Genomic DNA, 18,382 nt, shown 5'->3' on the forward strand with positions numbered 1-18,382 from the left:
TTTCCCATTCTGAGGGTTGCCTTCTAGTCTTGTTTATGGTTTCTTTTGCTGTGCAAAAGCTTTTAAGTTTCATGAGGTCCCAAGCTCCTTTTTGACCCACCTCCTAGAATCATGCCGTGAGCTTCTTTAGCGGGCTGCGTGCGTCATGAGGTGCTTCTGAGGGAAGCACTTTTAAAGAACAGAGTTGAGGCCGCTCCGCTTTTAAGTGCCCCACCATCACCCTCTGAAATGCCCTTCTTAGTGGAGGCATTTGCATAGACAAGGGAAACCATGTGAAAGACAAAAACCTCCTATTTCTCAAAAGCTGTTCAGAAAAGAGCTTCAGTGTAGGGGGATCATAGTGGCTCTTTCAGTTTTTTTTCCTAGAAGTTATTGGCTTAAAAATGACCAGAAAGAAGGAAGAAGAAATGACTTGTGCACATAACTTTCCTAGCTACTCACACCCGGGAAAGCTGCCTGCTTCCCATATTCTACGTGCAGGACTGGTCGTCTGTGATGGGCACTCGTTAGGACACAGGCTCCCTTTTCCCGAAGCTGAGCCATGTGTATCAATACCTTAGGTGGCCATCGACACTTAGAGACTCTGATAAGAACAGTGGACACTTTTGCCAAAAAAATGCATATGTAGTCATCCAAGTTGTCAGCATTCAACTTATGGGGTTCATAGGATCCCCTGTGGTCCAAACATTTCAAGAACTGACCTGATGTATGTGCTTGTGTGCAGCAAGCACCTGGTGGTGTAGATGTGCTTGTGCTGATAGTAATGAAAGCCGACCAAGTTAGGAATCACGCTGACATTCACATGGCAGTCTGCATATTAAAGGTAACTGCTGATTAGAATAGAAGGTAGATGTTTTCTTTTCTTTCTTTCTTTCTTTCTTTCTTGGCTGCATTGGGTCTTTGTTGCTGCGTGTGGGCTTCCTCTAGTTACAGGGAGCGGGGGCTACTCTTCATTGCGGTGCAAGGGCTTCTCAGTGCGGTGACTTCTCTTGCAGAGCATGGGCTCTAGGTATGTGGGCTTCAGTAGTTGCAGCTTGCTGACTCAGTAGCTGTGGCACATGGGCTTAGTTTCTCCGCAACATGTGGGATCTTCCCAGACCAGGGATCAAACCCGTATCCTCTGCATTGGCAGGTGGATTCTTAACCACTGCACCACCAGGGGAATCTCTCAAAGGTAGGTTAAAGTGAAACTTCAGGGAACTAAATAGTTAGCCTTGACCAGTTGTTCTGCTTGAGGCTGAAACCAGGTAACTTATGGTGATCACCATCAGATTAAGCGCGACGAGCACATCCTGAGCTTTTTACAAAAGATTCATTTCCATGCTGCATCTCAGTGGTGACGGGATCAGAATACGCCACCCCAAGAGGTATGTGGCGGCATGATGATTAGTTTGAGCTGAAGGCAACTGAGAAACAGCAGATGCAGGAGGAGCTCTGCACTCCCCCTTTCTACCTAAAAGCAGGGTATAAATTTCCCTTTGTGGAGGGGTCTCCCTCCCATAGCAGCAGAACAGAATCACTCTTAATCCAGAGCCAGCTTTTACCTCTGGACGCCTCACGGAGTCTCTATAAACAAACCTTCCTAAATAACTCTGATTTTCCATTAGTTTCCCCCATAGATTTACCTCCTGAGATTTACCATCCTTAGGTGCCCAGACCTCTCTTCCTCATCCTGTCACTGATCCACAATTTATTATCCTTTGTTAAAATGCTATATAAGCTGCCAAGCCTAAGGGCTTCTTTGGGGTTTCACTTCTTTTCTGTGAAGCTGCCCATACACATACAAAATAAACCTTTTTGCCCATCAAGTCTGTCTTTTGTTGCTTTAATTAGCAGGCCCAGTCACTAAACCTAAGGAGGTAGAGGAGACTTTTTTTTTTTCTTCTGTACAGTAGCTAGATTCAGCTCTCCCGTAAAGATGTCAGATGAGTATCAACTCTGCATCTCTTCCTTCTGCCTACGTTCTCCATTTCCTAATGCTTTCTTCTTGCATCTCCCGTTTCAAGCAGAGGTCCCCAGCCACCAGGCCACGTACCAGTACTGGTCCTCAGCCTGTTAGGAAAGGGCTGCACAACAGGAGGTGAGCAGGGGCTAGCGAGCGAAGCTGCCTCTGCCGCCCCCCATCTCTCCACATGGCTCGAATTACCGCCTGAACCTGCCCGCCCCTGCACCCCACCCCCACAGCCATGGAAAAATTGTCTTCCATGAAACCAGTCCCTGATGCCAAAAAGTTTGGGGACTGCTGCTTTAAAAGATCACATTCATAAAAGTTGAAATTCTGGCTAAAATTGCTAGTGTGAGATAATGAAAATGAGGAATTTTTTTTAAAGTTATAACTATACTGAAATGATCATATATTTTGAATTATAAAAGATAACTTGGGCTGGAACTCACAAAAATGAAAAATTTGAAATGATTAAAAATAGTTTTCCTCCCTCTCTCAGTTTTACATAAAGGCAAAATAGAATAAAGGCATTATACAGGGTTGGGGTGATAGAAAATGTGAAAGCTTATGAAAATTACACAGCATTTTACAGAAGGAAGCCAAATAGAGAAAAATGGAGATAACTGTTTAATTTTCTTAGAAGTAAAATAAGGTTTTTTGTTTGTTTGTTTTGTGTTGCGTATTTCAGTGGGGTAAAATATACATGAGACAACGTGGACCATTTTCCCCATGTTTAAGCGCACAGTTCAGGAGCACTGAGCACATTCACATTGCTGTGCAAACATCCCCACCATCCCCTCCAGAGCTTTCTCATCTTCCCAAACTGAGACTCTGTTTCCATGAAACACTGACTCCTCATCCGCCTCCTCCAGCCCCTGGGACCCACCATGTACTTCTGTCTCTTGGAGTGTGACTCTTCCAGGTACCTTCTATGTTAAATAAGGTTTTATGATGTCATTTTATGAAGACATTTTCCTGGATAAGATTATTTTAAGACTGATGACAGGATTCCTTATTTGCCTGGGGACCATAACAAACAAAGCAGAGAATGGAGCTTTTATGTTAAAAGAAAATTAAAAATATAGGATATACCTATCTAATGACTATTTTTTTTTTAAAGCTAAATAATTAAGGCAAAATTGGCTCAACGCTGTTGTGGAGAAAGCAGGATTCCCCAGTTCCCTCCTCCCAGCTGGAGCATCTTCAAGGCCTGACGTTTTACAGAAGCTTCTCCTCAGAACTCTCCATTGCTAGGATGCTTCACTGGAAATGTTCTATCTCTTTTCTGTACTTTAACTGTCTCTTACCAAGGAGGTTAAATGGAAATGGTGTTTCTTAGCAGCTGCACAGGCAGCAGGACTGGCCCTTCCGGGGTGATATCTGGGCAGGAGGAGAGTAATCTGCTTGGAAGAAACATTAGATGTGTTGCAAACCTGCGAGACCCTCAGGAATCTATGGCTTTGCAGAGAGGCCATAACAAACAAAACCACAGTAGCCATGAAATGCAGATGCAACAAACAGACAAACAGACGGGGTGTGACCACATTCCCGTCTCTATCCATTATTTTCCTATATTTGAGCAACATGGCAAAATGTCAATTTAAGGTATTGTCACAAACTACTTTTCGCTCAGTTTAGGGGATGAGATGCTTTGCTAAGCATACGTTTAGAATTGATGTTACACAGAGGATCACACCACTATCTCTTGGCTGAGCTACATGAAACAATACGTCTCTGATACATCACGTCGAACATAAAACTTTCGCTCTGCTTTATATAAGTCCATATTTTTGAGAGAGGAAGTTCAGACTTACAATGTAAAATGTATTGTCTTTTTAAAAATTCATATAAATAACTAGAAGTCAAGGTTAGGTGGTGAATGAATACCTTAGCAAAAAAATTTGCTATGAAATGTACAAACATGACAAACATTTTTGTAAAAGGCAGAAGGCTGAGATGACTCGGTGTATCTTTTTACCTTTTAGCACAGACAGAATAAATTTATTTTATCTATCTTTCTATCTATCTGTCTATCTATTACTTATCAGCCAATATTATAACCCCAAATCCATTAATCTAGTTCATTCATACAAGTCGTGTTGTTTTAATCCTCCTTAGTGTCCTCACGTTTAAAGTTTCCTGTTACATTTAAAAAATGTTCAGTAAAGATTAATTCAGCCAAGCTTTTGATGGTTTTGCAGATAAAATCATACTGGCTAAGGTCAGATGGTTGACAATTCTATAAATTAGTGTCATTATCACCAATTGAGTTGCCTCTAGGTTTATATTAATAATTTGAGTAAAATCATAAATTAAATTTTAAAATCTTAAATTCATTTTCCTAGTAGGGTTTATGAAACTTTAGATGTTGTTTTTATTTCCTCCCCTCACTGGAGTTCAAGTAAACTAATAGCTAAGGATTTAGATGAAGAGTTTTGCCTGATTTAGCAGCATTATCTGGGAAAGGGCCCCTTTTCCCCAGCAACCTTATGGGGCTTCTCCAGGCCTTGTCTCTGTTCTCTGGTTTCAAGAATTTCTAAAGGATCTGAGACTCTACCCTCCTTGAAGCTAAGTTAGCCTGCACACTTTAAGGAATGATGGCCAAAGACTCAAGACTGAAGTGTCAGAGACCAGGGGCCTCAGGACACAGCAAACAGAAGGAGCCTCGGGGTCACATCAATTTCTCTTGTCCTTCATCCCACAGGGATGACATGGGGTGGGGGGTGGGGGGTTGCTGCACACGTGTGGGTTTGTGTTAAGCTGAGGAACACAGGAAATTTCCAATTTATAACAGGGCTGCAAGCAAACCTGCTCAAATTTAGCCCCCCATCCCCCCACCCTGGGAGACACTGTCTTAATTATCCTGGTCAGAAAATATCTTCCTTCCGCCTGGAAGAAGCCACTCTACCCCCGCTGCCTTCCACGGCTATTTGCTGTACAGATGTCCTTGAAAAAATGATGCAGAACAGAAACTGTCACAAGACACGTAGAAGCTCCACAGATACCTCATCCCAACATCTGTTCCCCCTCATCATTAGCTGGGATGAAAGATACTGACATTATTTTAAACCAAATGTGGGTGCAAGGTAAGGAAGAAAGAATAAAAAAATACTTATGAAGAGTTAATGTTCTACCATTACTGTGTTACTGTGTTTTACTTTTTAAACACACAAATTCATCCTCAGGACTATTTCTATATCACTTCTGATCCAAAGGGATGGCCACTCTAAAGAGCTTTGATTTTAAGATGCAGCGAACACTCATGCCCACTTTTGCTATTCTGCACCATTGTTTATTCAGTGCAACAAGTTCAGAAATGAAGCATATGCGTAGGTGTATATTTGTCTCCAAAACTGAGGTAGTACTAGTGATGCTTTAGATGTAAAATAACAACTATAGTTGTGGATATTAGACGTAGTGTTTTCTATTTTCTGTGGGTGAATCCTAGGGTTTTCCACCAATTCTTGAAATATATTTGTTTTTCTCTAAGTAGAGTATATGCAGGCAAAACAGTAAATGTTCAGACACTATACAAAATTTCCTTTAACATGTGTAAAGTATTAAGTGATTTCAAATATTGAAATATAGAAATTAAAGTTAAAATTCTCAGCACTTACACTGCACCCTTTCAAAATGCTTTGGCTTTATTTGTCGTGAAGATTACATTTTTTTAATGTCCTAAAACATTTCATTATTATACTGCTACGTTGCCCCTAAATGTTCTTTAACATTGATAACTGCGTGATTAGAGACAGAAAGCTTTGTGAGACATAATTTTGATAGATCTGAACAAGATACAATACTTCTTGCATTTTTCAGACAGTGAAACATATTTTCACCCTAATTCTTATTTTGGACAGAAATTCTTTCAAAAATACTGAAGTTATAAGTAAGTTAATTGTAAGTTGGAAATTCTACAGTTTTCTTTAGTTTGTTTATGTTTTAAATGTCATCTGAAGACCACACAGCTTATTCTTGGGAGTAACAGGTTCCAGGCACCATCTTCTCGCCTTGAACTTGCCCTGTGTCTGTCGGGCTGCCAGCCTGTCCTCTGCGGTCCCACGAATCCTGCTGTTTCCAGGAGGCCAAATGAGAGCCCCTCTCCCTGTACCACGAGAACAAGGAGGCCTCGGGCGTCTTGCACTTCTAGTGTCAGGAGGGGCTGCTCAGAGCATGGGGTTGGCACCTGGGGCTGCAGGAGGAGGGGCTTTGCAGCTTCCACGGAGAGGTCAAAACTCCCAGGACCCTCCTGCACAGGCCCACCCTGCGAGGCACAGAGCACACAGCCCCTGCACAAACTTGAGCTTCCGAGGGGGCGGCGAGGAGCCCGCTGTCCACGACCTTAACTTAGGTAAGCGAGATGCTCGCCTACCCAGGGGGCTTCCTGCAAAGAGAAGCCCTGCGGGCGGTGGTGAGGGCGGGGGTCCTCAGATGGAAACGGAGGTGGGGGTCACTGTGCACTTTGCGATGCTGGTTTGATTGTTATTTCACTCCCCGCATCCTTGATTTGGGAGGAAACCTCACAAAAATGAAATACAATGTTACTAATTTTCTTTCTGTAACTGGAGTAATTGCCATTGACCCACTTATTTATCCACGAATTCCTTTCCCCTCGCACTCTTCGCGCTACGTTCCCCGGATGGAGGGAACCAGGTGGAGTCCGCGCAGTGCGAGGCTGTCCTGCTCTTTACCGTCCTCGGCGGCTCCACCAGGAGCCCGGGGCTGGCCATGCGCCTGCGGTCACCACACGGCAGGTCACTCCTCCTCCGCGGCCGACCTAGACCCAGAAAAGTGCCCGCACGTGGTCCGCAGGGAGCAGACGCCCCGCCATCCTTCACTAACTCGCTGCTGACTAAAGGGATGAAGGAACACAGCGAGCGAGCATCACAGGAGCGGTCCACACAATGAGAGTTTCACAAGACACTGCGCTGTTTAAACGCAATAGGTGTGTTCCTTATGCAGACAAAGCCTGATTATTACGCCCTCTGAAACTTGAGATGGGAGAGTGTGCTCTTACCACAACCTTACAGAACAGCAGAAGGCACAGGACAGGTTTCCTCTGCACGTGGGCATCATCATTGGTTATGATTCCAAGTCTCTGTGTTTCACATTTCTGCATTGTTCAATATAGAGGAGAAACTAGAAAGAGGAAGAAGAGAATGAAGAGGGGAAGAAGAAGGAGAAGTTTGAGGAAGCAGAAGAGGAGAAGGAAGTGGGAGTAAAAACGGAGGAAAGAAAAAAATAAGAGGAAAATTGAAGAATAAACCTTCTTCTGATGGTATTACTGACGGTAAATAAACATTGTGGGAGTTTTCAGCCAGCGTTCTTAGTACCACTTTGGAAAATCAGGACTCCTCTTGAACGTGACAATCTGTACTCAGAGGAAAAGAAATATAAAATTTCCAACTCAATTAGGAGTGTTAATAAAAACATAGAAATACAAAAATGTAAAGAAAGTGCCTTTGCTTGGCACGAAAATATTTCTCTATGAGGTGGTATCCCTACAGTTCATGTTTATGTGTGTAGTTTTCATAGAGGAGCCATATGGCTTAAATCACACACACTCTAAGATGAACTTTATTCCAAGATCATAATGGAAGTCTGGCCCTTATGAGGCTCTGCAGTGCGAGGATCTGCTTGTTGAGGGCACCGCTCAGTTTTCTCGCAGGACAAGGGCTTTACTTGGAGTTCAGGATGTATGTACTGTTTTCACATATCCGAGTAGGGGGACAGGGGTGGAGAATTTCGAGGTTAGCTGAGAACAGCATGACATCTGTGCAGCTGTAAGTCCCATTCATGGCTGGATTGAGTAGCAGAAAGTTCCCCGGGGGTTTTCGGGGCGGGGAGCTGGCATATGCCGGACAGGAGTGCACCTGCTTCCATGGCCTCTACTGGGTATGTACCAGCCCAGGTGTTCACTGTTTGTCAGGCTAGCCACATCGTTCCACTGTCCATTTCCTAGTGAGACAGATGCGTAAGCAGTCAACATTGTTCCCAATGGTCCTTCTCGATAGTCAGATTCTGGAGCTCTCTATGTCCAACTTCTCCACTAAATGGTTAGAACTCTTGGCCAGCGCAGAGGAGGAACAGGGCAGAGGAGTGGCAGTGTCCTCACTACAGGCTTTAGTGCCAGGATCCAAAGTGCCTGAGGCTACTTCTTCTTCTTGGGGTTCTCCCTGTGAGAGTCAACATATTCCTCCACTTTGCTGTAAAAAAACTCCAAAATAACAACACAAGGAAGTACGATTGAATGTGAAAAGTGCTATAGAATGGTAAACTGGGCTTTTAAATTTTCTTCATTTGATTTCATTACAGGAAAAAAAAAAGTCAGCAAGTGTAGAAGCAGAGAGGAGGATGTGACTAACTCATCTAGGTTGCTTGAAAAGGGATTCATGGAAAAATGCTACATTTGGACTCCAGATAAAATGTATCATTTCAGTTAGTTATTTTTTAAGGACTTTTATTGAGATATAATTGACATACAATAAACTGCATATATTTAAAGTGTACAATTTATTTATTTTTCTTATTATTAATGTATATATGGTAATCCCAATCTCCCAACCAGTTAGTGATAGGAAACAAACCACCCCGAAACTTAGGATCAGGAGTCTAGGTCATCTAATCTCAGGTGGCCTTGCAGGTGTGTCTATGGCTAGCTGGGGGATGGCTGGGCTGGGTCAGTGTCAGCTGGGAGGATCCAGCTCTGCTCAATGATGTTGTCCTTGTTATCCTGGTGGGAAAAGTTCAAAAGAGAACTGAAGGGTTGAACGGCTCTTGAGGCCCAGATTTGGCATGAACACAGCATCACTTCTGTTGCTATTAGTAGCAGCAAATCTCAAAACTACCCTACTACCAGGGGCAGAGAAATCGTTCCCAACTCTTTATGTAAATTGCAGAGTCTCATTGCAAAGTATGGACCCAGAGAAGTCATTGATTAAATTCGTTAATTCATTTAATCCATTAGATAGGTAGGTAAGATAGATAGATATGCTTTACAAATACATGTGTGTGTTTCTAAGCCAAAGACTGCCATGTGGTCTGTTGTGTGGATAGATTAAAGCACAGCATATGGTTGTCCCCCTGCCAGAGGTTTTTTTTTTTTTTTTGATTAAGGAATTATGACAAAGCAATAAATCATTGTGAAAAGACAGCAATATTTATATTATATACAATCCATGGTTATGGGAATCCATTGCAAATTTATATTTTTACACGTTGCCTTTGGCATTGTGTTTGTTTCCAATTACTTTGAAAAATAAATATATATATATATGAAAAAAGCAAATAAATGAAAATCTTTTTGTTTACTTGTTTTCTTTCAAACTGTCTGCTGTCAAAACTTGAAGGAGTTTGTGTTTGGGATGATCCTACTTAAAAAAGAGGTATTCTATCTAAGCTTTACGTGGAGGGAACCTGGAGAGAACTTCAGAGATATTCAGTGGTCATCACCCAGAGAAGGGTGGCTGGGAATGTATTTTCACCTCACTCGAGTGGCGTATTGGAGGTGATTTGACATTTTTTTGTGCGGTGGCCTTTACAGAATTCACTCTTGGGGAACTGGGAGTATACCTCGAAGAGCAGACGGTCATCCTCGTGAGCAGCTGGAAATTCAACATCACAAGAGGTGTGTGACATGACAACACATGTTGAGATATGGAGAGAGGAAACAAACAAATATCAGCCCAAAGAGAGAGTTCAAGGGAAATTACAGGTACCAACCTGAAATCAGGCTACACCTCACATGGGAAACTCTACGCAGTGGGTCCCGGAGAGAGGAACAGCTAAGTGGCATGTATTTATCACGTCCATGTGGTTAAGGGCTAATGATTTCTAGTAAGGCAGGGTAGGCCCGTGAATTTCTTCTCTGACACACACGCATCCCATACATTATGAACCATAAAACAAGCACCTACTTTAAACCAGTATTTACATTTTTGTGGCTGTCCCAGCCACAAAATAATGCAAATGATAGGAAAGGTATGTTGATGAAACTATTCATATAAATAATATAAAAATCTGAAAATACATTAAATATCCTACAATAAAGATATGACCAATTATGTTACTTCCACATCACATGCAGCCTTTAAAAGTGATTCTAGATTTTATAACAACACAGAAAACTCTTGCCTCAGTATCAAATTAAGAGAGTTAGTAACCATTGTAAGTACACTATGATGCGGGGCGGGGGGGGGTGGTGAGACGATACAATCAAACATGCTTAGGAAAAAATACGTTAAAATTGTGATGTAATTTGTAAGGACGTGCTGGCTTTTCTTCACTCTTTCACAATTTTCCATAGTCATTATACTTGTTGTTATAATAGTAGATGCGTTTATAAATAAAAATGATTACTTGCCTAGTCTTTCTACAGAAGCGAAAATTGTGAAAGTATAACAAATGTAGGTCAAAAAGGACGAGGGGAAGGTTTAGAATAAAATCTGGGCCGATGCCCTTACTTTTGTTTTTTCCAGACGGTGAATACTTTTAGTAATTTTAAACATGGATATCCATCTAGTTAATTATACTGGATTTTAATTATAGAAGCAATATGAGGTGAGTCTCTCTAAAAATAAATCTTAGTAAACTTTGAAAATGCATCTTTGATAGTTTCGAAAGAGATGACCATATTTTTAAAAATCCATTGTTATAAAAAGTAACCACAATAGTAAAGCTTTTATTCCGGTAAATAACAAATATTTCCCAGGTTTGAAGAGCAAAGACATCATTTTAATTTTGTACTCATAGCAATTATCACAGAGTTTCTGTTTTAATCATTCTATCACCAACCATTTGCCAGCCACTGTTGAAAGGAAGGGGCCTCAGAAGGCACCAAGGTTATTGCTTCCCTGCAGCCTGGGCTGTAGCGGGAAAGGAGAATCAATAAGGAAAAGCACACGCTAATATGTCCCCAGACTGATACTTGTTATAAAGACATTAAAATAAATTGATGGATACTTAAAGAGGACAGGAGGGTTGTTTGAACTGGTGGAAAGGGCGGCCTCTTTGGTAATGTGATATTTGAGCTGAGACCTGAAGGAAAAGAAGGAGCCTGCCTTGCAAAGATCTGGGTGGTTTGGGGTGGCACGTGTGGCATTCCTAAGGTAAGAGTGAGCTTGGCCAATATGAGGACCTGGGATGGAGGGGATCCAGGAGGAGAGAGTGGTCTGTGAGCTCAGCATCAGGCTGGCAAAGCCGGTGTTATCCATCCCCAGTGCACTGGGAAACCCTGAGAGGCTTTGAGCAAAGGCATGATGTGGAAGAACTCTCGTTGTCAAAAATTCATTCCTACTGCTGTGCAGAGGAGGGGTCCCAGGGGAAAACACCTGGCTACCCTAAGATAAATTAGTGGACTACTGCATTCAGGCAGATAAGAAATTACAGCAGCTTGCACTAGAGTAAAGAAGTTATCCTAGAGGAAATGAGTGGATTTGGTAAATATTTTAGGAACAAAAGCAAGAGTCCTTGCTGATCCCTTGGACATAGTAGGTGAGGGAGGATAAACACTGAGATGAGCTGTTGGCTATGAATTTTAACTGGCTGATGGGGGTGGGCAGTGCATTTACTTGATGAAGACTGCGGTCAGAGGAACAGCTTCCCAGGGATGGTGGCCCAGAGTACTGATTCATTCAGATCAAGTTTGAGATTCTAGTAAACATTCAAGCAGAGATTTTCAATATGCAACTCGTATCTCTATATGTTTGGAGCTCAGTGGACAGATTCAAGGGTCAATGTCATATAAATGATATTAAAAGCAGTGGCATTTGAGACTGGATGAGGTTGCTTAGGCAGATAACGCAGAGACGGAAGAGTAGAGCCCCGAGAACTAAGCTGTGTGGAAATCCAACATTAAGGGGTCTGAGCAGGAAGGTACCAGCAAGGAAAATGGAGGAAGAATCGTCACTTGTGAGAAAAACATCACAGTTTCAGCCATGAGAAAAGAGTTTCAGGGAGGGAATCACCAACTGGGTCAAAGTCTGCTCTGGATTCGGGTAAGAGAGCTGAACACAGTGAAGGCAGAGTAATGACCAATGGATCCAGAAATAAAGCAAGCACTGGTGACCTTGACAAAGAAGCCTAGTTAGATGGGTCTGAAAAGAAAGTGCTGTAAGTAGAGGAAAGAAAAATAAAATAGTAAATGAGACCCTCTAGACCATATTTTCAACACATTTTTCTGTAAATGACTGGGCACCAGCTGGAGGTATCAGTATCATATTTATTTATTTTTATTTACATATATAGACATACACATGCACCCAGTCACATACATGTGTGTTTTTTAAAAAGGAAGCTACTTTTAAAAAGCATATTATGTGTGCTTATTAGAAAGGGTGTATATCACTAGGCAGGCTAAAAATATTTACTGTAATAAATATGCAGAATTGTCGGTATGTCCTTTAAAGATCGTTTTAGTTTTTGTCAATGGTTAGCAGCTTGCCACCGTGGAGGACTTGATGACCTGTGGACAATTTCTACGGCGCTGAAAACCTGTCACAGAATTTCCACATCCTTATAACAGGTACTCATATCGGTGCACTTTGAATAAAGCAATGTTCCCTGCTTAATGCTAACCAACAAGAAAGTCCTCCAAGGCATTGTTTCCGTGTGTCAGAGAGGTGGAGGGGCGTGGCGGGGGCACTTGCCATCGTGGAGCTCCCAGCCATGTGCTGGCCATCAGCTCTACCAAGTAGGTTGTGTAACTTCCATTTTGAAATGATGAAATAGATTCAAAATGGTGTAGAAACTTACTCATGTAGCAGAAAGTAGCATTTTTCTTAAGCAAGTTATACTCAACTTCTTTTATAAAAAGAAAACCAGAAAACAAAGCTAAATACTCAAGGAACCATTGTCCAGAATGAAATTTCCCTCACAGGTAGTTGCAGTTAACTTCCTGAGTCTCTCTGACCTCTACTTGTCACCTCCACCAAAACAAAAACCACACAAACCTGACGGATGGATTTTTGCATTTTGGTTAATATGAGGTGAGTGGAATTCTGAAATGACATTCAGCTTTTTCGTGTAACTAAAGTTAGTTGAGCTCAACTAACACAGAAAGAAACACACATGAAATTGTTGGCCAAGATCTCAGAAATGGAGGTTGACTGATTTCAATCTGATTGAAATAAAGAGGTATTTATTTGAGTTTGTTAGGACTGCAGCTTGGGACACACAGATTCAAGGAGCACTTGAACTGTGTTCCCCCGACTTCAAAACTGGGAAGGCTTATAAGGGAAAAACCACAAGATTACAGTTGGTTCCATGAGTTGTTTATCAAGAGTTATAATTGGAGCTGGTAAGACGTAAGGTTGCTCGTCAAGCAAGGGTCAGTTGGGGTCTGAAATGGTTGCATAGTCACAGGTCACCTTGAGACCATAAGGTTGCAGCTGGTGCTGTTCTAAATATGGATGGTGGTATCCTTGGACCTGGTGCAGGTCAGAGAATGTTCAAGTTCCCAGTGGTGCAGGGGCGTGTCTGAGACCAGATCTTCAATGGCCACAGGATTCCATGTTTGTACCTCTGGTCTGATTGCTCCATTGTAATTTCTGTTTGTCACTGAAGTCCTCTAGACTTATCTGACGATGAGTCAGCAGGCTAGAATACCTTGGCTAAGGAAAGGTATGTGGGGGGGGGAGAGGTTATTACATAAAAATGGGGCAAAACATACTTCAGTAGAAAACCCACAGAAGGAAATAAATAGAACATTGTTTCAACTCAGAAATAATTGGTAATAGTTAAGTAATGTTTAGTTGCACTTGAACACAATAAAAAAATCAACTTCAAATGATACTAGACCTGCTGAAACCATGAACTGAGAAGGGTTCAGATGTGAGTATTGGACTCATATAACCCTATCTTTAACAGGAGACACAAAGTGAAGCACAAAAATAATAAGAAAAATATGTTAATGAAAAACAGAAACCCTAAATTACCTATCCACCCCTGAAATTGAGGTGTAGAAATAGCGACCAAGGAATACTCCATAGATGAAAATATTACCTATTTTTTATAGAAATATACTGGGGTATATGAAGTTTTTACACACATTATTTGCATAAGACAATTCAATGAGGTTAGCAGACATTTTTACGTATGGAGTCAAAAGGGTTCAAAATAGTTAAGAGGCTGGGTGAGTGACACGGCCAGTGTCAGAGTTTCACATACAATGACTGTTACTCTAGATCACATTAGATGGAAGTTTTTTTTTTTTAAACCCTTTATTGGAATATAATTGCTTTACACTGTTGTGCCAGTTTTTGCTGTACAACAAAGTGAATCAGCTGCATCTACACATATATCCCCAGATCCCCTCCCTCCAGCGACTCCTTCCCACCCTCCCCATCCCAGCCCTCTAAGTCATCAACCATCATGGAGTTGATCTCCCTATGTTATGCAGCAGCTTCCCACCAGCTATCTATTTTACATTTTGTAGTGTATATCTATGCTACTCTCACTTCGTCCCAGCTTCCCCTTCACCCCCTCCCCCAACCCTGTGTCCTCAAGTCTGTTCTGTACATCTGCATCTTTATTCCTGTCCTGTCACTGGGTTCATCAGTACCATTTTTTTAGATTCCGTATATATGAGTTAGCATACAGTATTTATTTTTCTCTTTCTGGTTTACTTCACTCTGTATGACAGACTCTATGTCCATCCACCTCACTACAAATAACTCAATTTCATTCCTTTGTACAGCTGAGTAATATTCCATTGTATATATGTGCCACATCTTCTTTATCCATTCATCTGTTGATGGACATTTAGGTTGCTTCCATGTGCTGGCTATTGTAAATAGTGCTGCAGTGAACATTATGGTACATGTTTCTTTTTGGATTATGCTTTGCTTAGGGTATATGCCCAGTATTGAGATTGCTGGGTCATATGGCAGTTCCATTTTTAGTTTTTTAAGGAACCTCTGTACTGTTCTCCATAGTGGTTGCACCAATTTACATTCCCACCAACAGTGCAGCGGGGTTCCCTTTTCTCCACACCCTCTCCAAGATTTATTGTTTCTTGATTTTTTGATGGTGGCCATTCTGACTAATGTCAAGTTTTGATTTGCAGTTCAAACTCCCTCCTGCCAAGGACTTCAAATTGTTTCCAAAATGTTTCACAAACTAATGTTTTCTAAGATTCCTGCCCTGTGAAGGGTGGGCTGGGTGGGCGGTCCTTGTATTCTAGTTTTGTAAACTGTGAGACTGAAGGACTTAGTCACACACGGACTCACAGTAACCATGTCAGGGTACAAACATTTCTTGTGAAAATTATGCTTCATATATTGTATTGTTTTGATGATTTACATTCACATTTTACTATGTTGACACTATAAAAATAATGATAACAAAATAAGAATGAAAATTTACATTTAAAATGAACTTTAAAAAACTGCTTTAAGTGTGAAAGTTCTTAAAATATTTCCTATTCATCTCAATTTATCTGTCCCGTGGTTTTGTGTACTTTGTTTATATTCATTTGTAGCATCGGATGCTAGACTGCATCTAATTTTCATCACGTTAATTTCCATAACTGGTTACACAACTTGATGAGGAAAACTTGGAACAGATATTGCTGCCGCTGCTTCTTCAAAAAAAAAAAAAAAGACATTAAACTAACAATCTTACTGGGACCAACAGTTCAAATTAACCAACTGTTTCTTTTTTCTTTTCCAGACAGAGAGGGAGGGAGGGGGAAAGACTGAAAGACTCTGCACCCACGTCAGCAGGCGCTGGACAGGGGCTCTCCCTTCAGGTCTCAGTGACCCAGGGCATGCGGTCTTAACCAGTCCCGTCTCTGCGCTTTGCGCTCATTTAAATACGGTTCTATTAGCTGGTGTTACATTTCTGCGATTATCCCTGTTTCTACCTGTCCAGAGAAAATAACTGAAGCTATCAGCTGTAGCAAGTGGATTAAATTCTGCAGAGAAAACCGTCTTCCCTGACGCAGGAGCGTCGTCCTCGCTGGCGGAGGCTTGTTTGCGTCCTCTGACAAAAACCGCACTTTCTGAAACTGACTTGTGGAGATGACACGTACGTGTCTGTGCAGATACAAGAGGCATGTGTTTTTTCTGCTCGTGTCCAAGGAAAAGGCAACTTCATGGACCACAATCCTGAGAATCCGTCTACTTTCACACGGACCGCAAAGCACAACACACGCTTCCACATTCGCCCCAAGTAACAACCGTCTAAGGAGCTCGCGTGTCTCCGCGAGGCCGGAGGCTCCATCCCACGCGCTTTGAGAGGACCCCGCCCCCGTCCCCGGCTCCGCTGGTCCAGGACCCCACAGAAGGCCGGCCACGCGCCGGTTCCCGCTGCGCAGCAGCCCCGCTTCCCGCCCAGGCGGTGTCGGCGGCGGCCAGGAGGGGGTCGGACCCCCGCGCACCCCCGCCCGGCGCCACCCCCCCCGCCCCACCTCCCCACGCACACCCGGCCCTGCCCCCCCCGCCGCCCCTCCAGACCCCCGCCGCACCGCTCCCCCAGCGAGGGTCTGGCCCCCTTGCACAGCGCCAGCCTCCGCCGATCTCGCCCCCAGGCCCCCGCCCCCCGCCCCATCCCTCGCCCCGCGCACCCCCTGAACAACCCCCGCCCCGCGCAGGGCCTGCTCCAGCTTGAGCCCAGGCGGCAGCGACGCTGGGGGCCCCCGGGCGCGAGGGCGCTGCTGCGGCGGCGAGGTGGCTCAGGGTCTAAGGAAACCATGGACTTCCCAGAGGGAATAACGCGCCGGTGCGATCTCCATGCGCAGGTGACCCCGCTTCTGTCTCGGTTCGCCTCCACGGAACCGACCGGAGCCCCGCGGGCAGCCGCCTCCCGCGCACCGCCCCCCGCCACGCCCCGCCCCGGTCCCGGGAGAGCCCCCCGGAGGCGGCGCTCGCCCCTGGGCAGGATCCCCGGCGCCAGCCTGGAGGCCGGCGCTGCGCCCGCGACTCCCTCTGCTGTCGGAATCCCGGCAAGAGGAATTCGAGAGCCTGGCGGGGAGGGGGCCTGGGACCCGCGCCGGGCCCTGTCCTGGTGCCCCCGGGAAATGCGCGCTTATCTCCACCGCCTTCCCCCCGCGCCCCGGTCATTCCTTCCTGAATTCCCTCCCAAGTCTCCAGCAATCTCCGGGCGCAGAAACCTGCACTCACAATTCTGATGCCCGGAGAGGTGGGCCGCGGTACGACCCCCCACCCCCAGCTACATTTTCCCTCTTGCTACGGGTCCTCGGGCACGTAATTTTGAACAGTTTTCTAGCAGTTTCAATATAGTGTATTCCAGTCCCCCCCGCCTCACCCCACGCGCGTCTGCACCGGTTGCCGAATGTGGGTGGCGGAGCCCTCGGTGGCCGCCCCGGGGACACCCACCCCGCCCTCCCCGGTGCGGGGATCCTTGGCTGTGACAGCAGGTGCAGCGGGCGGAGGTGGGGTGTGTGCGCCGCGGGAGCGAGGGGCCGGCGAGGCCTGGGGGCAGCGAGGAGAAGCCGGTCTAAAGGGCGGAAACCGGGCCGCGGGCCGGTGGGCTGCGCGTTGTTCTGGCGTTAATAACGCGGGGACGGCCGAGCCTTCCCGCTGACTTTATGGTCCCGGCTCGATCCTTGAGAAATCGGCCTCCCCCGCCGCCCTGCAGGGGCCGGGGCTGCAGACGCCCTAGAAGGAGCCCGCGCCCGGCGCGCACAGCTGCCTCGCCAGGCTAGCTAAGCCGGCGCTCACGAGACCCGCGCCCGGCCCGACCCCCTGAGCGGCTCGGCGAGGACTCCCAGCCAATTCAGCAGCCTTTTACAAGGTAGCGGGCCTTTTCTTTCCTCTTTCTTTCATTCTCTATGCTTTCATTTAACGGTAACCTGTCGTTTCTGCTTGGAAGGTCTGAGAAGAATGCAAGATCTCTTTGCTGTGTCTAACGTAGAATTTCAAATGGGGCTTCTCAAAATTTAAATCTGGTCCCCCTAATTGGTGATCAAGATTGTGGAGTGTTCCAAAATAGCCCTTTCCATCTTATGTAATTAGAGACCCAGAGAAGCTCTGGATTTTCCACGGTACATAATCTATATTTATTCTCTCTCTCTCCCTCTCCCCCCACCCTCACTCCCTCTCCATCTCCCTCTCCCATGCGCGTGTGTGCGCGCGCGTGTGCCTGCGATTCCTTTCATTTCTAGCGTTAGGAAACTCGTTCACGGCCACTGAAAAGTCAGGAGCGGCTCCAACCTGATTGCCACGGATCCCACCTCCGGCGGCAGATGCTGCCCCGAAACGTTGCCGCCAAATAAGATGAGACTGTTGTCCCGCAGGACCAGCTGACCCCCACCCGGAGAGGAGCGCCCGAGGAGGGCGAGTCTGGGGGACAAACAGCCGTTCGCGTCGCCGGCGAGGAAAGTGCGGCGCGGGGCCGGGCCTGGGGTTCGGGCTCCGCGCTTCAGCATCGGAGGGGATGGACAGCGTCTCCGGACCGGGCCGCTGCCGCCGGGACCGA

This window comes from Hippopotamus amphibius, chromosome 5, assembly GCF_030028045.1.
Source record: "Hippopotamus amphibius kiboko isolate mHipAmp2 chromosome 5, mHipAmp2.hap2, whole genome shotgun sequence".
Lineage (NCBI taxonomy): Eukaryota > Metazoa > Chordata > Mammalia > Artiodactyla > Hippopotamidae > Hippopotamus > Hippopotamus amphibius.